The sequence below is a fragment of the Alexandromys fortis genome, unplaced genomic scaffold, assembly GCF_014885135.2.
Source record: "Alexandromys fortis isolate MF-2015 unplaced genomic scaffold, M_Fortis_MF-2015_v1.1 scaffold_186, whole genome shotgun sequence".
NCBI lineage: Eukaryota > Metazoa > Chordata > Mammalia > Rodentia > Cricetidae > Alexandromys > Alexandromys fortis.
This window is the reverse complement of record NW_026068067.1, coordinates 2,707,350-2,721,064: the sequence shown is the minus strand read 5'-3', so window position 1 is coordinate 2,721,064 and position 13,715 is coordinate 2,707,350. Positions and strand designations below refer to the sequence as shown.

Below are 13,715 nucleotides of genomic sequence, written 5' to 3'. Positions count from 1 at the left end.
TTAATAAATAAATAAAGAAAGAAAGAAAAAAAAATAAAAAAATAAAAAAAAATAAACAAGCAAACAACAACAAAAGACAGAAAGAAAAGAAAAGAAAAGAAAAGAAAAGAAAAGAAAAGAAAAGAAAACTGGTTTGAGCTTCACAATACATCTATGGCATTGGTGGTGGAAAACTGGCCAGAGGCTCGAACAAGTCAGGGCGCCCAGTCTCGGAGGTTGGGACACAGGGCCAGGAGCTCTGCTGGGCCACCCAGAGCCTTCAGGTAAAGATCACAGGAGCTGCTGCCAGTTTGCTACCTTTTGTGAATGAGGACTGATGCCCTTTTTTTTTCTTGTGAATCAAGTCCCTTCAGAGAGAGAGAGAGAGAGAGAGAGAGAGAGAGAGGAAGAGAAGGGGTGCATCTTTTTAAAAGATTTTAGGGCTGAGCGTGGTGGCCCATCTAAGTTTGAGGCAACCTTGTCTACAAGTTCTGGACCACCCAGAGTTACGTAGTAAGATCTTAAAAGGATGCTTTAAAGGGGAAGTTGGGGTACTGGAGAGATGGCTCAGTGGTTAAGAGCACTGGCTGCTCTTCCGGAGGTCCTGAGTTCAATTCCCAGTACCCACATGGTGGCTCACAGCCATCTGTAGCGCCAATTCCAGGGGATTCGATGCCATCTTCTGATCTCCATGGGCACCAGACATACATGTGGTACACAGACATATATGAAGACTAAAAACACTCATACACATAAAATAAAATATTAGGTATGTGTTTGTGTGGGTTTGCAAACAAATGTGGAGACTAGATGTCTCCCTAAGATCAGGCACCGCCCCTGAGTGCTATCTACCCTTTCCACCATATCGTTCCAATAGGGTCTCTCAGTAAACGCAGAACTCAAGGACTGGCTAAACTGGTTGGGCACTAGCCAGCCATGGTGGTACAGCCCTACTCCCAGCACTCGGGAGGTAGAGGCATGGGTTTCTGTGAGTCTGAGACCAGCTTGGTCTACAGAGTGAGTTCCTGGACAGCCAGAGTTACACAGAGAAACCCTGTTCTGAAAAACAAAACAAAACCTGGCTGGACACCAGACTCGGATTGTTGTGCCACCTACCCTGGGCTTACAGAGGCGTGCAACCACATCTGGCTTTGTTTGTTTTCATTTTGTTTGGGGTCAGGGGATTCCAGCTCAGGTACTTATGCGAGCACATTACTCGCTGACTATGTTTTGGGTTTTGAGTTAGGGTCCTGACGTCCAGTATTGGCCTCAGACTCACTGTGTAGCCAAGGTTTAGTTGAACTCCTGATTCTCCTGCCTCTGCCTCAAAAGTGCTGAGGTTGCAGTTTGCAAAACATATCCCCACCTGGCTCTTGTTTTCTTTTCTTTCTTTAAAAACAGGTTTCCACCATGTAGCTCAAGCTGGCCTCAAGCTGATGATCCTCCTGCTTCCACCTGCTAAGCATGTAGGTAATTACAGACGTGCACCGCCATGGTCAGGGCCAGTTTACAAGGTGCTGGCCTTGCGCACACCAGGCAGGCGCTCTACCTACTGAGGCACAGCTCCAGGTCCTGCACGTGGCCTTAATTCTGCTGGAGTTGGCAGATGACAGAAAACATGGTCAAAAGGCTGCCATCGCCCAGCGGAGGATGCTGGGCATGCAGGCTGGAACTAGTGAATGCAACTCTCACTGGTTGGAGAGGGCAGCAGCCTCTCTGATGCTACCTGGCCTGGCTTTTTACCCCATTTACCCTCATCCTTATTTTTCAGGTCTCACCGGATGGTTTCCATCCCTAATTCCAAAAATCCCGAAGCTTCCTCAGTAGACGATCCCAACTCACTTCAAAGGTGGGAACCGAGGCCTCACACACACTGCCTGAGGGCACGGCAGTGTGGAAGACGCTTTTCTGAGCCTGGCGCCCTGAACTGCAAGGATGGATTACTGTGGTGGAGGGCTCCCCGAAACCTGAGACTCTGCAGGGATGGTCCAGGGGACCAGATCCTGCAGGCAGAGTAGAGAGGCGTTCCTTGCAGCCCCACCTCCGCTCATGACGCTCTCAGTCATCCCCTAAGCCCTGCATCCAGCTTCCCTGCTCGAGAAAGGCAGGAAAAGTAAATTCAGGAGGATTTAGAGACTCACCAGCCCGCAGAGAGATTAGGAGATGAGTATTCTGAGGGCTGGCCAAAGATCCCCTCCACCCTGCACCCCCGCCCCTCAAGGTCGGGGTTCTTAAACCCTGGTAGTAATTAGCAGGCTAGCTGCTGTAGAGACAGAGGTGCCCGCCCCCCCGGGTCAGAAGCCGGGTCTTTACCTCAGCACATCCTCAGAAAACACTCCCCAAATCACCATAGCCAGACTGGCATGTGCAGAACGGCTGGGTGCCAGCAGCCTGAAGCTTGACGCAACTCCTCTGATCTTAGGAGACTGTTATGAAATCCGCGCTGCTCAGAAGAGAGGGAGCTTAGGCACCAGCAGTGAGATGACTCCCCCAAAGTCACCCTGAAAGTAGGGGTGCAGGTAGTAGTCCAAACCAGGTATGAGGGTCAGGCCTTCTGGGAAACTTCCTTATTTTTATTTTTTAACATTTATTTCCCCGGGTGTGGTGGTGACCCATGCTTTTGATCCCAGCACTCACGAGGCAGAGGCAGGCGGATCTCTGTGAGTTGGAGGCCAGCCCGTTCTACAGAGTGAGTTCCTGGACAGCCAGAGCTGCACAGTGAAACCCTGTCTCAAAGAACAACAATGCACACAAAAAATATTTACTTGCAGATCAGAGCCCATGGAAATCAGAAGACAAAGTGCTGGGGTCAGTTCTCTGCTATTTTGGGAGCCCCTGGGGATCAAGTGCCTTTACCCACTGAGTCATCTCAGGAGCTCTGGACCACTTTGTCTATCCCCTATCTAGCCTCCATCCAAACTACTCACCTTTGGAGACTTGACACCACCCAAACCAGCCCTTTATGGTCACGTTCACTTCGGTCATTTTTCTTTTTTCTTTTCTTTTATTGATATTTATTGAGCTCTACATTTTTCTCTGCTCCCCTCCCTGCCTCTCCCCTCCCCACTTCAGCCCTCCCCCAAGGTCCCCATGCTCCCAATTTACTCAGGAGATCTTGTCTTTCTACTTTCTACTTCCCATGTAGATTAGATCTATGTAAGTCTCTCTTAGTGTCCACATTGTTGTCTAAGTTCTCTGGAATTGTGGTTTGTAGACTGGCTTTCTTTGCTTTATGTTTAAAAACCACCTATGAGTGAGTACATGTGATAATTGTCTTTCTGTGTCTGGGTTACCTCACTCAAAATAATGTTTCCTAGCTCCATCCATTTTCCTGCAAAATTCAACCTGTCATTATTTTTTTCCGCTGTGTAGTACTTCATTGTGTAAATGTACCACATTTCTTTATCCGTTCTTCAGTCGAGGGGTATTTAGGTTGTTTCCAGTTTTTGGCTATGACAAACAAAGCTGCTATGAACATAGCTGAGCACATGTCCTTGTGGTATGGNGGCAGGCTGATTGCTGGAGCTCACTGACCAGCCTAATCAAAGAGACGCAGGCCAGTGAGAGAAAGAAAGAAATTAAGGGTATCAAGATGGCTGGGGGGGGGGGGGGTAAAGGCGCTTCCTGCCAATCCTGATGACCTGAGTTTAATTCCTGGACCTCACATGATGGAAGGAGAGAACCCACTCTAACAATTCCTCTGAACTCCATACATATGCCTTGGCATTTATGCATCCACACACGACATGCAAACAGACGCACGTAAAAATGACACCTAGCAGGCGGTGGTGCACACCTTTAATCCCAGCACTTGGGAGGCAGCACTTGTGAATCTGAGTCCAGCCTGGGACAATCAGGGATACAAGGGGGAAAAAAAAACCAAACAAACAAAAAAATGATGTCTAAATCAGGCATGCTTGTATGGTTGTGTACACCTTTAATCTTTAATGTTAGTACTGGGAGGCAGAGGCAAGTAGATCTCTCTGAGTTCGAGGCCAACCTAGTCTACATAGTGAATTCCAGGACAACCAGAGCTACTTAGAGAGATCCTATCTCTAAAAAAACCAAACGAACAAAAAGAATGTCATATGAGATGGGCTTCTGACCTCCACAGACAGGAACACACATGGATGTGCCTACACAACTCTGCCCCACACACAAAAAACCTCATGGCTTTGCCGCTGTGTACCTGTGCCCTTCTGACTGTAAACAGGACGGTGGCAGCAGTTCTTCTGAAGACAAAATGGGAACATCTGTCCTGTGATCACATGACCTGTGCATTCAGCAATTGCTCAAAGAGTGCTGGCCGTGTGCATGGTGACTGTAGCTCAGGTTGAGCAGACAGGGACCTGCACGCAGGGTCTAAAGGTCACCTCATCGAAAATCTTAATTCACTACGCAATAATGAGGACCTACTGTGTGCTGGGATTGATTTTATGATTAGAAAATGGCAGTCTTGAGGCAGGGAAGATGGCTCAGCAGTTAGGTGCACTTCTGGAAGGCCAAAGTTCAGTTTCTAGTACCCAAGTTGGACAGATTACAACGTAATTCAAGCTCCAAGGGATCCGGTTCTCTCTTCTGACTCTCTGGGTTCTTCACTGCTCCTGGAGTTCACCACTTCCAATTCCGGAGACTAGCTGCTGGTCAGCCCCAGAGATCCCCTGTCCCCACTCCCCCACTAGGGCTCCAAGCAGGCCAACACTCCTGACTTTTTTTTAATGCGGGTTCTAGTGATCAAACTTGGGTCCTCACACCTGCAAAACAAGCGCTTTATGAATGCCTTCCCAGCCCTGAGTTGAACAATAACTAGATGTGTTTGATACACCTAGCCACCCAACATCCTGGCTTAGCAACACAGTGCCCGGAGATATCTGTGCTCTTGTCACCTCCTGCCGCAGCCTGGGGTGTCTGCCGTCCTACACCGCACAGCACTGAGAAGGAGCAGGGGACCACATGTCCCTAGGCTGGAAAAGAGAAAAACTCAAATGCCACACGGCAGTTTCTATTGCCCTCGAGTCGCCTTTGCTCTGAGGCAAAGTTGAAAGAGCATGGTGGGTAGCTCCATTTAGATTGTCCACAGTCCACATGTCCCCACACCCCATGGGCACACATGTCCCCAAACCGCATGGGCACACTATAAATACACATGTAGTTTTCATTTGTGAATTTAAAATTAAACAAGGGCTGGAGAGATGGCTCAGCAGTTAATAGCTCCTATTGTCCTTGAAGTGGACCCAGGTTCAACTCCCTGCACCCACACAGCAGCTCACAATCGTCTGTAACTCTGGTTCCAAGGATTTGATGTCCTCTTCTTACCTCTGCAGGCACCAGGCATGCACCTAGTGCATATGCATGCAAAACACTCAACACATATAATGAAATAAATAAATCTTTAAAACAAATAAATAAAACAAAAATTGAATGAAAGTCCAAATAGCCAATAGACACATTACAATGAAAACAGAAATACAGCCAGGTGTGGGTGGTGCTGGATTAAAACCTCAGTACTCTGGAAGTGGAGGCAGGAGGATTACCATGATTTTGAGGCTGACCTGGGCTGTGTAGTGAGATCCTGAGAAAGAGTAAAAGAACAAGATTGAGAGAGGATGTGTGTGTGTGTGTGTGTGTGTGTTTTGTGGGGAGAGAGAGAGAGAGAGAGAGAGAGAGAGAGAGAGAGAGAGAGAAGAGAGAATCTCTTTTTATAACCTACCTCCAGCAGTGGCATCCCACCACTTTTGCCATGCTCTCTTGGCAGACCACAGAGTTCTACCACACTCAAGGGGAGGTGCTTGTATAGGGGCCGCCAAACTTCTAGAGAGTTCCTTCTCCTTGCTAGCATACATCAACACAAACAGGCTGTGAGTCAATGACAGGGACCCCATTCTCATCATGAGAGAAGATCCAAACATTGTCCTAGAGGTGCCAGTGGCCGTTAAGACCTTGGTCAGGCAGGATAACTGGCTCGTCCCTTGCAGAGGACCCATCTGTAAACCCTGAGAGTCTGACCTTTGACACACAGGCCTCTGGGAGACTGTGCTGGCAACTTGGCACAAGCCAGAGTTATTTTGAGAGAGGGAGCCCCAATGGAGAAAATGTCCCCACCAAATTTGCTGGTGGGAAAGCCTGTGGGGCTTTTCCTTGGTGGATGATTGACGTGGGAAGACGCCGCTTACTGTGGGCAGTGCCACACCTGTGCTGGTGGTCCTGGGTGCTCTCAAAACAGACTGAGAAAGAAGTTACGGGGAACAAATCAGTAAGCAGCACCCTCCATGGTCTCTGCATCAGCTCCTGCCCCCAAGTGCCTGCTCTGACATCCCTCAGTGATGAACCGCTGAGAACTGTAATACGAAAACCCTCTCCTCCCCAAGTGACTGTGGTTATGGGGCTTGCTCACAGCAACAGAAACCGGAAATCAGAGTCTCACAGCCCGTTCTCCTTTCCTACCAGTATTTCTACGAGAGTCAGTTAAGAAACTGCTGTCTGGTTAAGCAAAGTGGGTCCTTCGTGGTGGCTTAGGGGGACAGAGTTTGGTGGAGGAGTATGGCAGAGGAAGGATGAGAGGGCAGTTCGAGACCACTATGACTTTCTAGGACTTGCTGGAGGAGGAGGTTGTACTGGTCACTTAAAAAAAATTATGATGCATGCCAGGCGATGGTGGCGCACACCTTTAATCCCAGCACTTGGGAGGCAGAGGCAGGCAGATCTTTGTGAGTTCGAAGCCAGTCTGGTCTACAGAGTGAGTTCCATGACTGGCTCCATAAGGTACTGAGAAACCCTGACTCGAAAAAAAAAATTCTGTACACTTGGGACTGAGTTAATTGTTATCTGAATACTTTTGTAAGACCCTCACCCCTTACTCTCAAAGGAATTTCCTGGCAGAGTGTTTTAAAATCAAAACCCCCAGACTAGCTTCATGTTCCCAGAGCTGATGGTGCCCCCCCCCTCCTTCTCGGGAAAGTCTAAAGCACAAGATTCAGGACGCCTGACCATCTGGTGGTGACTGATAAACCACAAGATGCCCCAACTCAGGAACAGCGTAACCTGACTCTAAAGACAAAACAAATCAGGATGAGAAAAAGCAAAGACCTTCAAGAAGTAGAAATAAAAATTGCGCCAAAACTCCTGACCGCTGTAAGGGCTTGTAGTTTTTGTTTTTAAAAAAGCTAACCCCACAGAAGAACTCTAACTCCTCCCTGCCTCGCAGCTAGGAGTGCAGGAGACAAGTTCCGTGCTAGCTCACATTACCCTAACAATTAACAATAAACCTTGCAGTTGCAGTCTGGACTTCTCTGGTTTTTGGTGGTCTCTCTGGGGGTTGTAATCTAGGCACAACACGGTTTCCCTAAATTGTGCTGTGATTAAATATGGTTGCAGTAAAATTATCTGGGCCAGACTCTAGAAGTCCTGGTCCAGCTTTGGTCCTATCTCTCTGTGGATCCTTTTCTCCCCTGCCTGCTGTAAAGCCTACAGGGGAATCACTACAGAGTCCTTTCCTAACATGTGCAAAGCCCTGGGCTCCATTCCTAGCAGAGAATAAACCAGGTGTACTGGAAGGAGGCAGGAGCATCAGATGTTAAAGGTCATCCAGGCTATGTCTGTGTGTGGATGTTTTGTCTGCACATATATCTACCACCACATGCGTGCCTCGTGTCCACAGAGACCAGAAGTGGATGTCAGATCCTCTGGAACTGGAGTTACAAATGACTGTGAGCTGTCCTGCGGGTGCTGGGAATGGAACCTGGGTCCTGTGGATGGAGGAGCAGCCAGTCTCTAAACCACTACGCCATCTCCACAGGCTGGAAAAATTATATTAATTACAACATTGTTTGGCCAAGAGTTCAGGCATATTCCTAGTTAGCCCTTATATCTTAACCCATTTCTATTCATCTGTGTATCGCCACGAGGCTGTGGCTCACCAGTAAGGTTTAGCATCTTTCTCCTTTGGCAGCTTCCTTGACTCCACCTACTTTCCTTCTATATCTCTGTTTGGATTTCCTCCCTGGCTTTACTCTACTAAGCCATTGCCCAAAACAGCTTTATTCATCAACCAATAAAAGCAACACATATCCAGAAGGACTTCCCACGTCAGGACAGGGAATGGGGCTGTAGCCCTTGTCTAGCATGTACAAAGTCCTGAATTCTACCTTCAGTCCACATAAAGCCAGATGTGGTGAGGCACGCCTATCATCCCAGCACTCAGGAAGGGAAGGCCGGACACCTGGAGGTCAAAGTCGTCTTCAGCTAAGTTAGAGGCTGGTCTGGGCCACCTGAGAGCTCACCTCAAAACAAAGAAGCAAATGAAAGATAAAGGAATATAGTGGCACAGGCTTGGAATCCTGCACGACGGGGCTCAGCAGGATCTTGAGTTTAAAGCCAGCCTGAGTTACAAAGGGAGGGCCAGCCTCAAAATAGAAGAGGAAGAAGAGGGGGCTGTTGTTCCCTTTAAAATTACTGTGTGTGTGTGTGTATGTGTGCGCGCGCATGTGTGTGTGGTGTGCAGTGTGCACATGTAAATGCACATGTATAGCCCAGGCTAATCTGAGTTCCGTCTCCAGAACTCACATAACAAAACCAGGCGCAGTGGTACAGTGGTTCACACTTAGAATCTCAGTGTAGGGAAAGCTGATACAGGTGCATCTCTAAGTCAGTCAGCCTTGCCTAACTGGTGAGTTCTGGGACAATGAGAGACCCAGTCTCAAATCATAAGATGGCAGAGTGTTACCAGAAGTTGTCCTCTGACCTTTACACATACGCATGCAAGTGCAAAGAGAGATACAGACAGACGTAAAAGAGGGGAGGGGAGAGGAGAGAGAACGGACAAGCTAACACTCACAGCCATGGCTTCCGAAATACAAACGACAGATTTATTGAGCAGCAATTGTGTTGTGGCTGCTTTAAGCCCTTTGCATGTGTTAAGCCACTTTTAACCCTCACTAGTGTTACAAAGAAGGAATATATCATCTCAGCTTTGTGAGAGCGCAAACAGAAAGGTTAGGGCGCAGCTAGAGACACACAGTGAAGCTGCCAGGCCCAGGAGCGTGTGTTCCTGCTGACGCCACATGTTCTTTCTATCCACTGTTCCATAGCACGTGTGTGGTTTCGGTGAGGATGGCCCCAAAAGCTCATCTTGTTCTCCATTCGGTGGAACTGCTTGGAAAAGATCAAGAGATGTGGCCTTGTTGGAGGAGGTTTCAAAAGCCTTTACCATTCCCATTTACCTCTCTGGTTTTTGGCTTGTGTCTCAAGATGTAAGCTCTCAGCTACTGCTCCACCGCCATGCCTGCCTGCCCACTGCATTGCTCCCCACCGTGATGGCCATGGACTGGAACCCTCTGAAACGGTAAGCCCTAAGTTAAGTACTTTCTTCTAGAAGCTGCCTTGTTCGTGGTATCTTAGCACAGCAATAGAAAGGTATCTAAGACGCTGTGCCTCCAGGAGAAGAGGGGGCCAGGGAAGAACATACAGAAACGTTGATCCAGGCTGGAGAGGGATGGCTTGTTGCTTAAGAGCACATACTCTTGCTACAGAACCTGAATCTGGTTCCCAGCACCCCCACAGCAGCTCACGTGGGCCTGTGACTCCAGGAGATCCAAAGCCCTCCTTTGGCCTTTGCAGGCTCTATGTTTATGTGTACACGCCCACACACATATACACATAATTAAAAGTAAAAATAACGGGCCAGGGTGGCGCTGTATGCCTGCATGCTTTAATCCCAGCACTAAGGAAGCAGAGGCAGGCAGATCTTTGAGACCAAGGTTAGCCTGGTCCTGAACTCAGGACAACCTGGGCTACACAGAAACCCTGTCTTGAAAAATGAAAAATAAAATAAAAATATAAAAACAATGGGTGCTGGAGAGACAGCTCAGTGATTAAGAGTGTGTACAGCTCTTCCAGAGGCACCAGCCCTCGTCCACACGTCCACACATACACATTATAATAAAAAAACAGGTGGTGGCACACACTTTTAATCCCAGCACTAGGGAGGCAGAGACAGGTGGATCTCTGTGAGATCAATGCCAGCCTGGTCTACAAAGCAAGTTCTGGGACAGCCAGGCTACACAGTAAAACCCTGCCTCAATAATAATAATAATAGTAGTAGTAGTAGTAGTAATAGTATACATTTTTTAGAAAAATAAAATCTGAGGGTGGCTCAGCAGTTAAGTTGCTCTTCTAGAAGACCTTGGTTTGGTTCCCACTACCCATACGGCAGCTCACAACCGTCTAGAACTCCAGGCTCAGGGATCCACTGCCCTTTTCTGGCTCCCTCAGGCACCAAGCATGCACAGGTAAAACACTCATTACATTAACTGTTTTTTAAAAAGAGAAAAACTGGAGCTAGAAATGAGGACAGGGCCTACCACACTCAGCATGACAGGCTGGGTTTGTCGTAGTTCCTGTAGTCAGACGTCTGTGAACAGCCAGCTCGCACAAAATGATATGGAGATTTCTTATTAACCGTGAAAGCTTGGCCTTAACTTAGGTCTGTTCCCAACTAGCTCTTATAACGTAAATTAACCTGTTTATTTTAGTCTACATTCCATCGTGTGGCTCGTTACCTCATCTCTTCATACTGCCCATGCTACTTCCTAGGTGCCTGGCTGGCAACTCCACCTTTTTGTTCCCAGAGTTCTCTCTCCGCCTGGAAGACCTGCCCATACCTCCCGCCTAGCTATTGGCCATTCAACTTTTTATTACACCAATCACAGCAGTTCATCTTCACACAGTGTGCATGTTTCCTACAACATACCTTGGAAGAAACATACCTTCACAGTGTACGAAAAGTTTAGCTGGGCTGGAGAGATGGCTCAGAGGTTAAGAGCATTACCTGCTCTTCCAAAGGTCCTGAGTTCAATTCCCAGCCACCACGTGGTAGCTCACAACCATCTGTAATGAGGTCTGGTGCCCTCTTCTGGCCTGCAGACATACATACAGACAGAATATTGTATGCATAATAAATAAATAAATAAATATTTTTTTAAAAAAGAATAAAGAAAGAAAAGTTTAGCCCACAAGTTTCCACATTAAAAGCCATGGAAGTGTGAGTCTATAACCCTAGTGCTAGGGAGGCAGGAACAAGGATCCCTGGGACTCAGTGGCCAATGGATCCAGCCAAGTGCAGAGCACTCCATGTGGCAAAGGCCTTTAATCCCAGCACACAGGAGGCAGAAACAGGAAGGTGGATCTTTGTGAGACCAAGGCCAGCCTGGTCTACATAATGAGTTCCAAGACAGCCAGGGCTACAGAAAAAAATGCTGTCTCAAAAAACTGACAATGCTGTTGCTGCTGCTGCTGCTGCTAACGTGGAGAACGATATAGGAAGACACCCAGATGTGTGTTTGCATGTGCACACACACGGGCACACGTGCATGCACAGATTCAGAACTAGAATAAGGCCGGGCTTTCTTGCTGGTTTGTGGAACCCAGTGCTCAGTGCAATCCAAGAAGCAGGAGCTATGGTGTCCATCCATCCCTAATAAATGGCTGCTTCCCACCACCCGACTCGTGCAAAGCCCTCAAGACAAAGGACAAAGTTAGACACCCTTGCTATGCCAGAAAAGTGAAGCTGAGTTTGCTTTTTTAAACATTTACTACTTGACTGAAGGAGATGGGGACACAGAGATCAGAGGATACTTGCAAGAGGTGATACTCTGTTTGATTGGAAGCATCGCTCCAGCCCCTGGCATCCACATACCCCAAGAGTCTGGAATGTTTGGGTTAAGGCCACACCACAGCCCCTGGCATCCATATGCCCAAAGAGTCTGGGATGTTTGGATGGAGGCCACACCACAGCCCCTGGCATCCATATGCCCAAAGAGTCTGGGATGTTCGGGTGGAAGTTTCATCCCAAGCCCCCTCCCCTGGGAGTTGTCTCAGTCTAGACTTCACCCCCGAGAAAGCCCACAAAAATGCTGACCCCTTCCCAGAGATGCTCAAGACCACTCCCACAGAGTATATACACAGCACCCCAGAGCACAAACACACAGTTTTCAGGTCTTCCTTCCCAGGCTCCTCTCGGGCGCTGGGAAGCCACATGGGAGCGTTGGCATCCATTAAACCTGGGCTTTTTCTAAGGTTTGATTTGGTCTGATTTGGATTATTGCATCTGCGAAGAGGCTTATCTGGGTGCAGAAACTACACTCTCCTCCCACCAAGTGGGTCCAGGGTATTGAACCCAGGTCGTCGGGGTTAGCAGCAAGTACTGATCCTGCTGGGCTCTCATGCCTGGATTACCCATCTGAAACTAGGTCACCTCTTCTCATTCTCCGCCTCTGCTGATCCAGATGGCTGGGAGCAATTCCCAGGAAGCAGGCTTCAGCCTCCATACAGCCTAAGAACCACACACAGCAGCTGGAACACACTCCCTGCCCCCGCATTTTTTCAGACAGGGTCCACTATGTAACCCTGGAATAAATGGAACTTGTTCTGTAGACCAGGCTGGCCTCCAGTTTACTATAGCCAAAGATGGCCATGAACTCCTAATCCCCCTTTCTGTACCTCCCAAGTGCTAGGATTGCAGGTGTGTGCCACCCGTGTCCAGTGTCAACTGTGCTGGGGATGGAATTCCCAGCCACAGCCCTGTGCATGGTAACAGCAGGGTCACATCCCCTAGCCCTCTTACCTCCCATTTTTAAGGATCTGACTATGTATCTATCTCTCCACATGGACCAGTGGGCCACTAGGGCAGAAGCAGACCTTAGCCAAAGCTAGGTACTGAATTTGAGCCAGCCACAATAGAGAAGCCACCAGAGTGAGTTCTGGGGTTCATGAGTGCAGACATTACCCACCCTTCACTGCTGGGTTCCCTGTGTCCGTGACAAGGAAGCTTATCTACTCTTACGGGTGTGTTGCACACAGGTGCCTTACATTACTGCCAGCACAAGAGAGGTCCAGCGACTTGCCCAAGGTCACACTACTAACAAACGGGATGAGGACAAAAAAAAAAAAAATCCGAATTCAAAACTTCCTTCTTGGCAAGAAAGCAATCGTGTTGGATGTGCCTGGCACGGTTTCGGATCACTGTGCGAGATCAGGATCTGGGGAGGCAGCCTGGCAATAGGTGAAGCCCGGGAAACCAGCCTTCCTCCTGGCGGTAACTCTTGCCCTTGAGCCACAGCGCAGGCACCGGGTGAGGTGTCATCCCAAACTCTTGGCCTCCTGGATCCCCGCCTAGGCCTGTCAGAAGTGTGGAGGAGTCCCGGGCTCTGGGGAGCGCCCGCTGCTGCTGCTCATGCGCAGTGAGCGGGAGCTCGGCTGGCGAGCTGCGGGGTCTCATTAGCACCACCATCATTACGGCAGATTTATGTGCGATTCCTCCCGCACTCCGGGGCCGCTTGGCCGCTCCGGGCTCAGCACGCGGGGAGGGGACGGGGCAGCCGCGAGCGCGGCTGCGGGGCAGGAGTGCAGGGCGGGACGGGGCGGCGGGAGCCAGCGGGTTCTAGAGCCGCCGCGCCCTTTCGGGCCAAAGCCAGAGCGGCGTCCCGGTCCGCGGACCCCGAGGTCACCTGCCGCGCTGGAGGGATGTGGGGCGCCGCCGCCTCGCTCCAGCGATCCCCGAAAGCTCTCGCGCCCCGGCGTTGCGGGGAGGAGGGGGGTAGGCGGCTGCGCGAGAGAGGGGCGGCGCGGGTGCGAGGTCCCCTGGCGGGGAGCGGGAGCTTCTCCAAACACCCCTTCTTCCCTCCTCGGCGCCCTCCCTCTGCCTGCGAGACGGCCCCGCCTAGGGAGGGGGGGGGACGGGG

The 13,715-nt window shown here is 49.5% G+C and overlaps 1 long non-coding RNA gene across 4 annotated transcripts in view; it reads right to left on the bottom strand.

Moving 5' to 3' along the window:
• Positions 1-3,499: 3,499 nt before the first annotated feature.
• The window catches only part of LOC126487739 (uncharacterized), an 18,368-nt gene continuing 8,152 nt past the window's right edge, over positions 3,500-13,715 (bottom strand). For 3 of the 4 annotated variants that reach the window (XR_007588489.1, XR_007588487.1, XR_007588486.1), the window contains one exon: positions 3,500-10,893. This is a non-coding gene — a long non-coding RNA (uncharacterized lncRNA). The remainder of the gene's footprint in view (positions 10,894-13,715) is intronic. The other variant, XR_007588488.1, reaches the window with a different exon arrangement.